Source organism: Neoarius graeffei, chromosome 14, assembly GCF_027579695.1.
Source record: "Neoarius graeffei isolate fNeoGra1 chromosome 14, fNeoGra1.pri, whole genome shotgun sequence".
In the NCBI taxonomy this organism is placed as follows: domain Eukaryota; kingdom Metazoa; phylum Chordata; class Actinopteri; order Siluriformes; family Ariidae; genus Neoarius; species Neoarius graeffei.
This window is the reverse complement of record NC_083582.1, coordinates 24,644,470-24,662,115: the sequence shown is the minus strand read 5'-3', so window position 1 is coordinate 24,662,115 and position 17,646 is coordinate 24,644,470.

Sequence of the window (17,646 nt, the reverse complement as noted above, 5' to 3'; positions counted from 1 at the left end):
TCAAGGAGGAGATGGTCCAGCGAGTGTTTGAGAGGACCAATGTACGAAAAAAAAGCCTGGGGTTGGATAACATCGGAGGCAGAGTGCTGAAGCACTGCGCGGCCCAACCAAGTGGAATTTTTTGTTCTCTCTTCCAACGCTCAATGGACACCCAGGTGGTTCCACTGCTCTGGAAAACAGCAGTTGTGACCCCCCTTCCAAAGGTCTCCCATCCATCCTCATCCAAGGATTACAGGCCCATTGCCCTCACCTCTCTCTTAGTTAAATAATTTGAAAGGATTATAAAAATATACATCATGAACTCCTGTAGACATGCCCTTGACCCTCTACAATTTGCCTACAAATTTGGGAGGGGGACAGACAATGCTATTAAATTATTATTAAATGCTTTTAAATTATTTGTATACACATTTGGAAGGTTGCAAAACACATGCTCGAGTTTTATTTGCAGACTTTTCATCAGCATTCAATACAATACACCCACAACTTTTAGCAATCAGACTCAGAGATAACTTCCAGTTAAACTCAACACTAATTAAATGGATCTTGGACTTGTTGAGTGGGCGGCCACAAAGAGTAAAGGTGGGGAATACATTCTCTGGGGTTCGCTTCACTTCAATGGGGACACCACAAGGCAGTGTCTTGTCACCATTGTTATACATACTGTACACTGATTGTTGTTGCAGTAGATACCCTGGACATCACATAATTAAATTCGCAGATAACACTGCTGTGATTAGTTTACTGGAGCGAGACGAATCTGAACGTGGTCCAGTGTTGCAAGAATTTGTTGACTGGTGTGAAGCCTCCCAGTTGCATTTGAACACATCCAAGACCAAAGAGCTGGTCTTTGATTTCAGACGTGAGGCTCCCTCAATCACTCCGTCTCTGATTAAAGGGGAGGAGATAGAGATGGTGACGGAGTACAAATATCTTGGTCTTATTATCTACCACAAATTATCTTGGGACCAGTGTGCTGATGCTATTTTTAAAAAGGGCCAACAGCGCTTGTATTTTATAGAAAACTTAATTATTTTAATGTTGATAAAATTTTGATCATGTTCTACAAGTCCTTTATTGAGAGTATTCTCTCATACTGCATTGTATGCTGGTATGGGCATTCCAAAATCACCCATAGGAACAAATTGGGGAAGATTGTTAAAACCTGTGGAAAAATTATAGGTCAGCAACAGGTAGACCTGTACCAACTATATCTGACCAGATTAGAACAGAAGGCAGACAAGGTTTGCATGGATATAACTCATCCACTTTCAGTGGAATTCAAGCCGCTCCCTTCTGGTCGTAGATATAGATACCCCAACGTCAGGACAAATCGAGCAAAAAACTCATTCATTCCCATGGCAATAACTCAATTAAATAAGATGTGGGGAGGGGTAAGACTAGAAGAATATCTGTAGCACTGTGTAGTATTTTCCTTTATTTATGATGTTAGGTCTTCTGGGAAGTGCAATATACTTCTTATTGTATTCTATTTATGGATGTCTGTTATGTATTGATGAATAGTGGTGTAGCACAGTGCAGTAGTTTGATTTATTTATGGCATTCAGCCTTTTAGGGAAGTGCCATACACTATACAGTAGTTTTACTTATTTATGACATTAGGCCTTTTAGGGAAGTGCAATATACTTCTTCTTACTCCTTACTGTATTCCACTCATTGATATGTGCATGTTATGCATTATTCTTTTATGATATTAAGCCTTGTAGGGAAGTGCAATATACTCCATTTCATTATACTGTATGTTATGTGTTAGATGAATAGTGCTGCAGATGTCTATTGAATGTCTGTTTTTGTCTGTTCTGTCATATGCCTGTACTGTACTGTACAACAAATTGCCTTTCAGGGACATTAAAGTTTTCTAAGTTAAGTTAAGTTAAGCTAAGGTGCAGGCTATCTGCTGGTACCTCGTATAGTGAAGGCTACATTAGGGGGCAGAGCCTTTTCTTACAAAGCCCCACAGTTATGGAACAGCCTTCCAAGTAGTGTTCGGGAATCAGACACAGTCTCAGTGTTTAAGTCTAGGCTTAAAACATATCTGTTTAGTCAAGCCTTTAGTTAATGGTGTTTATGAGGTAAAGGTGTAGATCTGGAGGGTCCTCAAACAGAGTGTTTTGGTAAACTGGGATGTATGGATGCTGTCAGTCCCCACTCGCTTGCTCACTCGAGTTTGTTGACGGTGTAGTGGCTGGCTGCTTTATGTCCTGGGGCTCCCTCATGCCTGTGTTACCTTCTGGCTCTCCCCTTTTAGTTATGCTATCATAGTTAGTTGCTGGAGTCCCTGCTTGTACTCAGTGCAATATGTATACTGTTCCTACTTATTCAGGTGACACTGGGCATACCTAACAACCTGTGCTTTCTCTCCCTCTCCCCCCCCAAAAAAAAAAATCTGTCCCTCTGAGTTACATGTTGGTCCTGGGATCGAGATGCTGACCTCTTCTGCTCCTCAGACCTGCCTAATCCATCCTGGTGCCCTGTGTCTGGTTGGAGTCTCATCGCATCGCTCCTGTGGAGGACGGCCCCATGAGGACAGTTGAAAGTCACACTTGGAGGACGCTCTGGACTCTTACGGTAATGCTTTTATGGCTGAGGACTACAGTTGACTTGCTAACTTTAGGACTGCAGTTGTCATGAACAGTTTTGCACTCAAGTTTCCATCAATGAAGAGTTTATAACATCAACGAAACTGACTTCATGTTAAAACTGTTAATATTATAGTCATGCTGTCTGTTGTTGCCCAAATGAGGATGGGTTCCCTTTTGAGTCTGGTTCCTCTCGAGATATCTTCCTCATGTCATCTGAGGGAGTTTTTCCTTGCCACCGTCGCCACAGGCTTGCTCATTGGGGATAGATTAGGGATAAAATTAGCTCATGTTTTAAGTCGTTCAAATTGTGTAAAGCTGCTTTGTGACAATGTTTATTATTAAAAGTGCTATACAAATAAACTTGACTTGACTTGACTTGACTTGACTATTTACGATTTTTCCTTTTGACTTGTGACAAATAGGATCTAGTACTGGGGATACAATGCTGTTACAAGAAAAATATGTGACCCAAAAATTTTGTCATTTCTTTTTGTATGTTTCAGCGGTTCAAATAAAAATAAAAATACATACAGACTTTTTATTTTTTCAGTCATAGTATTTAACTGCCATCAGCGGATCCGTGATCCGAAAAATCTAAAATGAGTCGCCTTATCCAGAGCGACTTACAGAATTCTCCATCAATAAATACATCCTGATACTGGTTCACTAGGTTACAGAATAAGAATAGCATCAGTCTAAAACTCTGGGGAGGTAATATAGTAAAAAAAAAGCACACAGCAATGCATTTTTTAAAGTGCTAATTTAAGTACTTCAGGGAAGGGTAGTTCTTTAGACGCCATTTGAAGACAGCCAGTGACTCAGCTGTTCATACATCTAGGGGAAGTTCATTCCACAACCTTAGTGCCAGAATAGAGAAGAGTCTTGAATAGAGAAGAGTCTTCTCCCCTGTACCCTGAGAGATGGTGAGACCAGTCGAGCAGTGCTCGAGTATTAGAGGGAACATGGTGCAGAGTGGGAATCATGGGCCATTTGTCTATAGCTTTAAGGCTATTTGGTTCTTCTGTTTGTAGTCATACAGAAAAAGGCACTGGACAATGTTCATTTTATTTTGTCTTTCCATATTAAACCATAGCCCTGTGATGACCTGGCGACTTGTCCAGGGTGTATCCCGCCCGTAGTCAGCTGGGATAGGCTCCAGCTTGCCTGCGACCCTGTAGAAGGATAAAGCAGCTAGAGATAATGAGATGAGATATTAAACCATAGCCCTGTGATGACCTGGCGACTTGTCCAGGGTGTATCCCGCCCGTAGTCAGCTGGGATAGGCTCCAGCTTGCCTGCGACCCTGTAGAACAGGATAAAGCAGCTAGAGATAATGAGATGAGATGAGATATTAAACCATACAACTACGTTTCAAAATGGTGGTATCCAGCTGCAGTCCCATAGGCAAAAAAAGCAAGTCTTGGTCTGAAGATTGCGATCCAGCTGTAGATCAATCCTGTTTCTGGACAGGTCCCTCCCTGCTCGATCTGAAGTATGAATGAATCTGGGAAAACTGAAGTTTGAACACAGAAGAAAGGAGAAAGGATGGAAATGATTCAACGACGCTCAACAACATTACCTACTCAATGAATGTTGGCTAAATTGGATGACGAACTAGCTGCCTTACTACTGTGAACCAGTGCACAAATTTGCATGTAATTATTATATAGAATTTATCTATTCAAATTCAACAAGATTATTAAAAATGATGTTACTAAACTTTAGTAACATCATTTTTAATAATTTTATCATTGAAGAATGCTACAAAATAGAATGAGTCAAACTTTTCATCAAACTTTAACTTTCCTGCATTCAAAATATCCCCAAAATGATATATTAAAAGCCTATGGTCCAATTTTTGCTCCCATTAAAACATCAGTGTGCATCAGTGGAGTTCTCTCAGCAGGGCATTTACAGGATTTAAACAGGATTTTAACACAGGGTTCAATGTCCACTGAAAACAGTTTGTATTAAAGAATTAGTAGCTCGATATTGAAGTGAGATATTTGATACTTTGATGTGCAAACATTTGAATTTCACCAGGGTGAAGAATAATACAGAGACATTTATACATTGTATATGAAACATTTCATTGGTGCATTTTAACTAAATTATATTACAACCCCGATTCCAAAAAAGTTGGGACAAAGTACAAATTGTAAATAAAAACGGAATGCAATAATTTACAAATCTCAAAAACTGATATTGTATTCACAATAGAACATAGACAACATATCAAATGTCGAAAGTGAGACATTTTGAAATTTCATGCCAAATATTGGCTCATTTGAAATTTCATGACAGCAACACATCTCAAAAAAGTTGGGACAGGGGCAATAAGAGGCTGGGAAAGTTAAAGGTACAAAAAAGGAACAGCTGGAGGACCAAATTGCAACTCATTAGGTCAATTGGCAATAGGTCATTAACATGACTGGTTATAAAAAGAGCATCTTGGAGTGGCAGCGGCTCTCAGAAGTAAAGATGGGAAGAGGATCACCAATCCCCCTAATTCTGCGCCAACAAATAGTGGAGCAATATCAGAAAGGAGTTTGACAGTGTAAAATTGCAAAGAGTTTGAACATATCATCATCTACAGTGCATAATATCATCAAAAGATTCAGAGAATCTGGAAGAATCTCTGTGCGTAAGGGTCAAGGCCGGAAAACCATACTGGGTGCCCGTGATCTTCGGGCCCTTAGACGGCACTGCATCACATACAGGCATGCTTCTGTATTGGAAATCACAAAATGGGCTCAGGAATATTTCCAGAGAACATTATCTGTGAACACAATTCACCGTGCCATCCGCCGTTGCCAGCTAAAACTCTATAGTTCAAAGAAGAAGCCGTATCTAAACATGATCCAGAAACGCAGACGTCTTCTCTGGGCCAAGGCTTATTTAAAATGTACTGTGGCAAAGTGGAAAATGGTTCTGTGGTCAGACGAATCAAAATTTGAAGTTATGGAAATCAGGGACGCCATGTCATTCGGACTAAAGAGGAGAAGGATGACCCAAGTTGTTATCAGCGCTCAGTTCAGAAGCCTGCATCTCTGATGGTATGGGGTTGCATTAGTGCGTGTGGCATGGGCAGCTTACACATCTGGAAAGACCCCATCAATGCTGAAAGGTATATCCAGGTTCTAGAGCAACATATGCTCCCATCCAGATGACGTCTCTTTCAGGGAAGACCTTGCATTTTCCAACATGACAATGCCAAACCACATGCTGCATCAATTACAGCATCATGGCTGCGTAGAAGAAGGGTCCGGGTACTGAACTGGCCAGCCTGCAGTCCAGATCGAAAACATTTGGCGCATCATAAAACGGAAGATCGACAAAAAAGACCTAAGACAGTTGAGCAACTAGAATCCTACATTAGACAAGAATGGGTTAACATTCCTATCCCTAAACTTGAGCAACTTGTCTCCTCAGTCCCCAGACGTTTACAGACTGTTGTAAAGAGAAAAGGGGATGTCTCACAGTGGTAAACATGGCCTTGTCCCAACTTTTTTGAGATGTGTTGTTGTCATGAAATTTAAAATCACCTATTTTTTCTCTTTAAATGATAAATTTTCTCAGTTTAAACATTTGATATGCCATCTATGTTCTATTCTGAATAAAATATGGAATTTTGAAACTTCCACATCATTGCATTCCGTTTTTATTTACAATTTGTACTTTGTCCCAACTTTTTTGGAATCGGGGTTGTACATAGACATGAGTGTTTTACTGGGAAATATGCCACTCATATTTTTTATACAAACTTCATTCGGGACATCGAGAACTACATCTATGACGTATTTTTCAATATGTTACTCATCAGGAAATTGATGAATTGTTTTGAGAAATTTGGGGACTTTTTGTTGGTGAATGTGTCTATATAATAAAAAGAAAATTACATGTTGGCCTAAAGATATGACGTTTATTTTCTCGTATTGAAAAATTTGCATTTTTCATATGAAATATATCGCAGATCTGAGTGACATATTTAAAAGAAAAGAAAATCCATTTTTAAAATACAGTTATGAAGATAGATTATGATATAAACTAACAATTCATGTGAATAATTGAAAATAAGGAGCTCACACAACTAAGATATCCATCTCCGAAAGTCAGTTTCTATGCAGAATGGATGATTTCATGGATGCCGCCATTGCAGATATTTTAACCAATCAGAAAAATCCCCCCCGATCGTTTCCGGCAGTGCTCTGACGTCATTTGGGTGCAAGACACAGAAGCTCCGCATAGGGAGTAAGACTTGAAGCTGCCTCTGGCTGGAGATTATTTCATTAAAAGTTTATATGAAAAAAAATTGAAATTCCATTTCTCTAAAAAAAGTGGAGGGGAAAGATAATACTGATGTCGCTGATAAACAGTGAGGGAATAGTGAATGGCTGATCTACTCCTATGTGACTGAATGGGGGAGGCAACTTTTTATATATCCCCAGTACAAGTAGTGCTGCCATGACAGCTTCATTCTGTGGACTGTAACTTTGCTAGACTACCTACAAACAGAGCTGCATACAATCTGACTTACCTAAATCTGTTGAAGAGGCAAGTGCATGAGTTTTTAGACGTTCCTGGCAGCATAAGCGCTTGTTAGCATGCTCTCAACTCATTCATGAAAAACTTCCTCATCAAAACGTCACCAGGCTAGCCTACCATAATTACCATAGTAGACAGTCCAACCTCCACAGCAACACAGAAAGAGGGTAACAAACACTGCTTTATGCAGCTCGTGTGCTCGGAACATTTTGAAGAAAATTGTTTCACTCAAACAACTCGGATGCACTGGGCATTAGGAATACCGTACAAGCCAGCACTGAATCCAGATGTGGTTCCCACAATCTTCGGCCAAAAAGCAGACAAGACAAACGAGACAACATAGTCAGTAGTCCACAAAAGAGAAGTTCAAAGGGTAAGAAAACACTTTTTATGGCTTACCTAACTTTTTATTAAGTGTGATGTTATTTTGCGCTCCTTTGGGCATAAACGTAATAATTGCTGATGCAGCTAAGCAGCTTGATGTTTGTTGGGTGTCTTGCTTTGATTCAGTGTTGTCAAAAAAGCCTTGGTAATAACTAAAACAATTCTATAAATATTGTTCACTTGTGTGTAACCAGTTGATATGGTAATGCTTGTTTTTCATGATCAGCATTATTCGTGTCATTGTCTGAAATACTCGAGGAAATCAGTGAAGAAATGTCACTGGCGCTATGGTCCATTTTGTTGAATACGGCCGTGTATTGTAACTGACGTCACACTTTACGGAAACCATTCGGAGTTCTTTTAGGTATACAGGAATTTGTTTGTGGAATGGCTGACCTCGAGCACTGCAATCTAGTCAAAAACCAGGGCTCGACATTAGCACTTGCCCGATGGCCCGGCGGTGTTTTTTACATCTTTCGGGCCAGTTCGGGCCACTAAATTTGGCCAAACAGTGGCCCGGGCAGGCCAATACGTTTTCGATACAAATTAACAAATTTTATTACTCATATTTTACCCAGAATTGTGAAGAAATTGTTAGTAAAATGCACCTTTCGATACGAGGTCCGCCATCTTTGTTTTCGTCACGCTCGGAGTGTGTCGTCTTCGTGCATCTTCGGAGATGTTCGGCGCTGTACGGAAGCGTCATTTTGGAGGGAAACTCGCATCTTGTAGACGTAGACGGTTGCGGCAAGGAGACCATCAGAATGGTGAAATTAAAATAGAAATATGTTCAAACTCCACGCTCCCCAACTTGGCCAAAAGCCAGGTAAGCAGTTTAAATATGATCGTGCATAAATTAACTATCGGGTGTTAACGAACGGCTTCATTTTGAACTCGGCAGCCAATCAGAGCATGCGACATCACGCTTGGTTTACAACTCACCAAATCGTAAAATAGCATTTCAACACACGCGCTTTAGCTTCAGATGGTGTTCATTACAACAAATAATAACTATTCTGACCCTCTCTGGTACAACCAGACCATGCTAAACCCAGTATACCCCCAGTTGCTAGGCTATCTGCTGTTGCCATGGCAACGGTTTATGCAAATGAGCTGAATTTGCAAAAATGTACTACCCCCAGTTGCTAGGCTATCTGCTGCTGCCATGGCAACGGTTTATGCAAATGAGCTGAATTTGCAAAAATTTACTACTAGTTCCCCCAAGGGCATATCCTGAAAATTTGGTGTTTATATCTTGTCTTATTAAAAAAAAAAACCCAAACATTTCACCACTTTTTGGCTCACCTGAGCATACCTGTTAATGAGCTAATTAACAGGTAATTAGGTTTATAAATCACCCCCGAGCAGGTAAGGCTTTGCAAAAATCTCACTAGATTATTCCCCAAAGTCCACCCTTTCAGGAAATGTATGGTTTGTCAATGATTCTCATGATATTTTATTAATTAAGAAATAAAACTTCTTCATGGGCAATAAAAATGCCCATTTAAATCCAGCATGATAAGGGTTAGTATGCCACCCTCACCTTTCATCCAGACTTGGGACTGGCCTGTGTGTGTCTTGTGGCTATTATATAAAGGTTTATTTAAAAAGTTCATTGTACTTCTATTTCTATAAGAATATCTACAATGTTGAGAATATATGAGCCAAAGTTGAAACCATGACAAAGAAGGAAAATATGTCTACATCACACAGGGTGGGTTACAGGCAAAGCTTATTCTATAAACAAGTTAATTGCATGGTGAGGCAAAACTTAGCTTATTCTAAAACTTATACAATTGTTAATGTAAAACAGTAATCAACAGCATGTGTTAAACGAACAGAGAACAAGAACAAAGGAAATTTTTAAATGTAACTAAGAAATTGATAGAACAAGAAATGCAAACAATAAAATATCAATGTGAACAAACAATAAAGATATAATAATGTTAGCAAAATATGAATAATCTCATTTTCATTAATTTCACCTTAAAATGCACCAGAATGCATGAATATGAATTGAAAAATCTAAATTTTCCGGGGGAGGGCCCCCGGACCCCATGCTTTGTGCAAGCACCTGCGGTGCTTGCAGCGGCTGCCTGTGGCAGCCGTGATTCGGGTACCGCACGCATTCGGGCCACCATATTTTCCATTTGGGCCAGTAATTTTTCAATTCCACTGGCCCAATGGGCCACCAGTGGTAAATGCTTAATGTCTAGGCCTGCAAAAACATAATCATTTCAAGAAACAGGTGAACAGTTTTTATGGAGTAAATTCCAAACCCAGTTTTATGACGTGTATATAACTCATTTTTAATAATTTTGGTGCTGTTTCTGTAATCTAGTTGTACTCTGTGATAATTACAGTTAGCATATTTTTTATTTAGGACTTTTTCATCATTGTTTATACAATTTTGTCAATTTATTATTGTCTCTTATATTTTATTGTTTCCTGCTGTCATCAAGAGGACCACATTGGAAATAAGTGTATTTTATACTTTTTGTTATCCTCGGTGCTATTTATACTGTATCTTTTACATGTATGAATTTTACCAAATAAATCCATACCATACCAGCAGCTCGGGTGTTTCTAGCAAGATTTCCACCTTTTTTGTACAAGTGCATCCTGCTGTAAATGTTCAAATGAATCCTGGATAGTAAAGCAGTGTTTCTTTACCTTCTTTCTGCATTGCCATGGGGGGTTGGACTGTCTACTATAGTAAATACGGTTGGCTAGCCTGGTGGTCTTGATGAGTAAGTTTTTCATGAATGAGTTGAGAGTATGCTAAGCATGCTAACAAGTAGTATAACACATAGTTTCAGCCTCGTTTTACAAGTAAAGAGTTCGGGTTTGTCCATAAGTCAGGGTTGCAGCTCATTTATACACTATTTCAGATGTATAGTGAAAAAAATCGGCCTTGTCACCTTAGTAGACCTTTCGCTTTGCCCCTTCAGTACTGAAGTATACACTCAGCCTTATACCCAAATGACGTCATGCATCACCCTTGCAACAGGCAACATGGCAGCCTCCTGGTGGCATTAGAGTAGCAATACAAAAACGCTCACAACTTTTCTATAAATGGTCAAACATGCCTGAAACTTTTCTTATGGGATCTCAATATTACAAGCTACCAACCCATGCATGTATTTATTTTACATTTTCTATTCCTTTAAATAATCTTGGCTGGCGTTGAGTGGTATATCAGATATAATCCATTCAGCTAGCATGATATTGAACGAGTCGAAGACAAAGACATTATTATTATTATTATTATTATTATTATTATTATTATTATTGACATACCAGAGGGGAACCATCAGGGCCTTCTAGGCCTTCAGAGAAGGCCCAAACATATCAGCATGTCAAATGTTACATTTAATTTCTTTCATTCTTTAATAATTTCTTTATAATTATTCTCTTCTAATACTAATTTGGTTTCATTTTCTATTAAATTTGCTTCAGAAATGAAAGGGTTACTGTCCTAAAAACATTAAAATCGAGTTATCCAATGAGATTTTTTGTTTGTTGTCTCTAGGCAGAGAAGAGTTTAGAGCTGGCTAACTCACTGGTTAGGACTTCATTGCCGGGACAGAAGACCATTGGCAGTGTATGTTTATGTAGGAAGTGACAGATGAATTAACCAATCAGATTTTGATTTATAGTGGGTGGGACCAAAAATGTATTGCCCTAGGCCTCCTCGAAGGCCAACACTAGCGGTCAAGCCAGTGCCATCAAGAGCTTAATCATGAGTCAGCACTGTCAGTGCAGCAGTGAAGTCACCTTCCAGCTGGTGTAGTGTTCATCAATAGTGTTAGCGAATGCCAATAAAGTGGTCAAGCCAATGCTATCAAAAGTGAGTAGCACAAGCTAATGACCAAGAAACTAAAATTTCTGTCTCCAGACTCTTCTTCCATGCACAATTGCCACAGTATTTTTCACTCATACTTAAGTATTCATTTCCCTATCTCATTTACTTAGTTACTTTTAAAATCAACATCGACAACTACACACAATGGAGCTACCTGGCAGCCTGCTGCTAATCCCTTGCAAAATCCTTTGTCCTGTTGCTTTTTTGTGTGTCTGGCTAAAAGTTTTGACTGAGCTGAAGTCCCAGCTCTAATAGTAACGGTTTGCCACTGCTTGTAAATATGCGTGAAGAATATCTAATGAAATTTTGGTAGCCTTTCGGGTGTTCAACGCATCTTTCTCTTTCCTGGCAAACAAAGAAATGCTTCTGCACATGCGCAGCAGAAAACTTTCTCATTGGATATTCGCATTGGCTCCGACATGTGACACCATGTTGACTTGACAACCATGCGATATCGTAAACCATCTTCAGTGCTCATTCTCCATTGGGTAGAGTGATGTAATACACATAGGATAAGCGATATGCTAACAATATTGCATGCTATCAAACCAAATGAATGAAACCTGCTAGAAGGGAATAGAATATATGTTTTTAATCCATCAAAAAAGTGTCCTGTATGCATAATAATCACCGATATTTCACTCCAGTGATGTCACTCCCAGTGTTTTCCCGCTGACTAAATGTGCGTTGTCAAAATGGTGAACCGGTTCAAAATTAAAATTCTTTTGATTAACTTCTGTATTTTTTTGTGGATGTGTCCATATAATATAAAGAACAGTGGCATGAAGATATGAAGTTTATCTTCTCTTGTTGAAAAATATTTCACTCATTCACTTTGTTCCCTCACGATATATATATTCAACACTCGAAGATAAGCATCATATCTTCACATAACCATGTAATATCCTCTATTTATGGGAGGTTGAGCTTCCTATATGGTCTTAAAGGAACAGTCCACCATATTTCCATAATGAAATATGCTCTTACCTTAATTGAGACGAGCTGCTCCGTACCTATCCGAGCTTTGCGCACCTCCCAGTTAGTCAGACGCAGTCAGACGCGCTGTCACTCCTGTTAGCAATGTAGCTAGGCTCAGTATGGCCAATGGTATTTTTTGGGGCTGTAGTTAGATGCGACCAAACTCTTCCGCGTTTTTCCTGTTTACATAGGTTTATATGACCAGTGATATGAAACAAGTTCAGTTACACAAATTGAAACGTGGCGATTTTCTATGCTATGGAAAGTCCGCGCTATAATGACAGGCGTACTAACACCTTCTGCGCGCTTCGACAGCGCATTGATACGGAGCTCAGATATCAATGCGCTGCCGAAGCGCGCAGAAGGTGTTAGTACGCCTGTCATTATAGTGCGGACTTTCCATAGCATAGAAAATCGCTACGTTTCAATTTGTGTAACTGAACTTGTTTCATATCACTGGTCATATAAACCTATGTAAACAGGAAAAACGCGGAAGAGTTTGGTCGCATCTAACTACAGCCCCAAAAAATACCATTGGCCATACTGAGCCTAGCTACATTGCTAACAGGAGTGACAGCGCGTCTGACTGCGTCTGACTAACTGGGAGGTCGCGCAAAGCTCGGATAGGTACGGAGCAGCTCGTCTCAATTCAGGTAAGCGCATATTTCATTATGGAAATACGGTGGACTGTTCCTTTAAAGTAGTTGCCTTGGGTATACATACTGTATGTAAGGCAGTGAAATTGCACTAGCTGACAAACTATTTCATCATATGAAAAAACATGGAGCAGGTTAAACAAAATTATTTAAATTAGTATAAAATGATCAAACATAAAACACTAACTGGAGCAACAAAGCTTAGACAACACTGTGCAAGAGCCATCAGTTATGGCTGTTTATTAAAGGTGTGCTTCACGCATAGCTAGTGGTTTGGTAAGTATTAATAATTTAAAAGTTGTTTTTTTAGGGATTAGGAACAATAAAATATTTAGATGAAAAGTCTTAGATCTCTTAAATATCTTTAAAAAACACTTAGGGGTAGCCTGCACCTACTTACATTGTCTCTTTGTTACCATGGAGACAGTGCCGCAGAGCTTCACATATTCTCCCTGTGTCTGTGTAGGTTTCCTGGTTCTCTAGGTTTCTTCTGTTTCCCAAAATGTGCACCAATGCATGCATGATGCCCTATGATAGACTGGGCGTCCCATCCGAGGTCTATTCCCACCTCATGTCCAGTGTTCCCGGGATTGGAGGGATAGATAATGACTGAATGAATGCTTGATATAGTTGTCTTTAGACACAGACCTTTTAATGGTATTGTATACATAGTACAAGGGTGCTAGAGACAAGAGGAGATTCAGATAGATAAAATCCTCTAGCGAGTGTTTCAACCCCATTTCAGAAAAAGTTGGGACATTATGTTGAAATTGAAATAAAAATCAAAAACAATGATTTGGAAATAATCTTTGTCCTTTATTGCACTAAAAACAGCACAAAAGCACATTATTCGATGTTTTACCTCATGAATTTTATTGACTTTTTTAAGATAAACACATTTCAATTTTGATTTTTGCAACACATTTAAAAAAAAGTTGGGCAGTAAAGCATTTCCCACTTTATAATGTTGCCGTTCCTTCTCACAACATTTAAAAGATGTTTAGGGACTGAAGACACCAAGTGATGAAGGGTTTCAGGTGTTATTTTGTCCCATTCTTCCTCAAACATGTCTTAAGGTGTGCAGCAGTATGAGGTCATTGTTGTTATACTGTATTTTTCATTTCAAAATTTGCCACACATTCTCTATTGGGGAAAGAGGGGATAGGCACCTTCTTCTTCCACAGCCATGCCTTTGTAATGTGGTTTTGCATTATCTTGTTGAAATGTCCCTGGAAAAGATGTCATCTTGAAGGCAGCATCTGTTGCTCCAAAATCTCAATGTACTTTTTTGCATTAATGCTGCCATCACAGAAGTGTAAGCTACCTTTGCCAAGGACACCTGGTTGTCCAGGTGGTGTTCTGAAAACAGTGTGGGCTTTATAGATAATTGGGCTAATTTTGAGGGCACTGCTGGCCTGTTAGGGCGGGACGGTATCCATCCCACTCAGGAAGGTGCTGCTCTCATTTCCTGCAGCATAGGTCATAGTTTCAGAGCTGGCCTAGTTAATATCTGACAATCCAGAGCCAAGGCCAGGGAGCAGACGAACAGGCTAAACCGACTGTCTGCTAGCTGCACAGAGTCGTCACTCAGGGTCCACTACATCGAGACTGTGTCTGTTCCCCGAGCTCAACAAAAAAGTAGAAATATTCAGAGAGTTTGTTCCAGTAACCTAATTGGTCTAAAATTAGATCATACTGACTGTACAGCCACTGCCAGGACCTTTGACCTAAAGGTGGGGCTATTAAACATTAGATCTCTTACATCTAAAGCGCTAATGGTTAATGTCAAGTCAAGTCAAGTTTATTTGTATCGCGCTTTTAACAATAAACATTGTCACAAAGCAGCTTTACACAATTTGGATGACTTAAAACATGAGCTAATTTTATCCCTAATCTATCCCCAATGAGCAAGCCTGTGACGACGGTGGCAAGGAAAAACTCCCTCAGATGATATGAGGAAGAAACCTCGAGAGGAACCAGACTCAAAAGGGAACCCATCCTCATTTGGGCAAGAACAGACAGCATGACTATAATATTAACAGTTTTAACAAGAAGTCAGTTTTGTTGATGTTATAAACTTTTCATTGATGAAAACTTGAGTGCAAAACTGTTCATGACAACTGCAGTCCTAAAGTTAGCAAGTCAACTGTAGTCCTCAGCCATAAAAGCATCACTGTAAGTGTCCAGAGCGTCCTCCAAGTGTGACTTTCAACTGTCCTCATGGGGCTGTCCTCCACAGGAGCGATGTGATGAGACTCCAACCAGATACAGGGCACCAGGATGGATCAGGCAGGTCTGAGGAGCAGAAGAGGTCAGCATCTCTGTCCCAGGACCAACATGTAACTCAGAGGGACAGATTTGGGGGGAGGGGGGAGGGGAGGGGAGGGGGGAGAGAGAGAGGGAGAGAAAACACAGGTTGTTCAGGTTGTTAGGTATGCCCAATGTCACCCGAATAAGTAGGAACAGTATAGACCCTTTTCAGTCACGTGACCTTCGTAAACGCGACCGCCATTTTGGACATGTAGTGGACTTCGGTTCGAATCAGTTTGAATGCGAGGAAGGCGACAAACGAAAAACATAAAAGAAAAAGGAGCGAGATGCAGAAAACACCTTCACTATCTAGCGACGTAGGGCATTTACAGGGCGAGCAGAGGGAGAGGTATTTGCAAAAATTGAGGTTAGCAGGCTTAGAGAACGACGTTTACCTGCTTCCACCAGGATTGTTCACTGATGTACGGAAGTACACGAAGCCCTCGTCTTTACCTGACTTCGGCCCACATGATCTGTATACCGATGTCGTTAAAAACCCATCGCCATACACATACACACCAACGTCCGAGGTTCCGGAGCGCGCTCCGGCTTGCTCCCGGAGTGCTCCGGCCGAGGTTCCGGAGCGCGCTCCGGCTTGCTCCCGGAGTGCTCCGGCCGAGGTTCCAGAGCGCGCTTCGGCTTGCTCCAGGAGTGCTCCGGCCGAGGTTACGGAGCGCGCGCCGGCTTGCTCCGGAGCAAGCCAGAGCGCACTGCTTAATTTGAGGGCAACCTTGGCCAGAGTGTGCCCCGGAACCTTGGCCGGAGCACTCCGGGAGCAAGCCGAAGCGCGCTCTGGAACCTCGGCCGGAGCACTCCGGGAGCAAGCCGGCGCGCGCTGCTTAATTTGAGGGAGAGCAAGCCGGAGCACTCCGGGAGCAAGCCGGCGCGCGCTGCTTAATTTGAGGGAGAGCAAGCCGGAGTGCGCTCCGGAACCTCGGACGTTGGCTCCGGCAGCTATTTATACTGGATCCGGTGTAAATAGCTGCCGGATCATAATTACAGTAAACTAGTAAATACAGTAAAGGAAAAACTTGAGACTGAAAGGTTTTAACAGTCATCCAAATGACTGAACGTAAACATTGCTACAGTAACATACCAGCTACTTGTTGACATTAGCTAGTCAACAATAGCTACTACAGAAGAACAAAGAGGTTACAATGGGTTATTTTAGCCTATTTGGTGACACACTCGCCGCCACAGAATGTTAACAGCAATGTAATGCCTTTTCTGGCTAATTTTATTTGTCTTACCTCCAACAAAGTGGTCACTACACAAGCGTTGGTATGCTGAGGGCTGCCAATCTGTTAATGGCCGCTATCCATCTTCTCCGTCGGGATCCGATAAAATGATAAACCTTGCCTTGTTTGTTGATGGTTACTACATCCAGGTGCACAACAATATAGTGGCATGATGGAAGTCTTGCTGAAAGTAAAAACTTTCTTTGCTGCCGTTCCTCAATGCTGGCTGTGGTAAACTACTGGTAGTACACGTCCAAAATGGCAGCCGCGTTTGTCGTGACGTCACGTGAAAAGGGTCCATACATATTGCACTGAGTACAAGCAGGGACTCCGGCAACTAACTATGACAGCATAACTAAAAGGGGAGAGCCAGAAGGTAACACAGGCATGAGGGAGCCCTGGCACATAAAGCAGCAGCCACTACACCGTCAACAAACTCGAGTGAGCAAGCGAGCGGGGACTGACAGCATCCATACATCCCAGTTTGCCAAAACACTCTATATCTGAGGACCCTCCAGATCTACTCCTTTACCTCATAAACACCATTAACAAAAGGCTTGACTAAACAGATATGTTTTCAGCCTAGACTTAAACACTGAGACTGTGTCTGATTCCAGAACACTACTTGGAAGGCTGTTTCATAACTGTGGGGCTTTGTAAGAAAAGGCTCTGCCCCCTGATGTAGCCTTCACTATACGAGGTACCAGCAGATAGCCTGCACCTTTTGATCTAAGTAGGCGTGGCAGGTCATAGAGGAGCAGAAGTTCACTCAGGTATTGTCGTGCGAGACCATTTAGTGTTTTAAAGGTCAATAGTAGTATTTTATAATCAATAAGAAATTTGATTAAAAAAACCTGACCTTGATCCCTGTCAGCTGTCCAATTATCGGCTAATATCAAACCTCCCCTTTATCTCCAAGATCCTTGAAAAAGCTGTGGCACAGCAGTTATGCTTATGTTTACATAGGAATAATGTCCATGAAATGTATCAGTTAGGATTTAGACCTCATATAGCACAGAGACAACACTGTTTAAAGTAGTAAACGACCTACTGTTGGTGTCTGATCA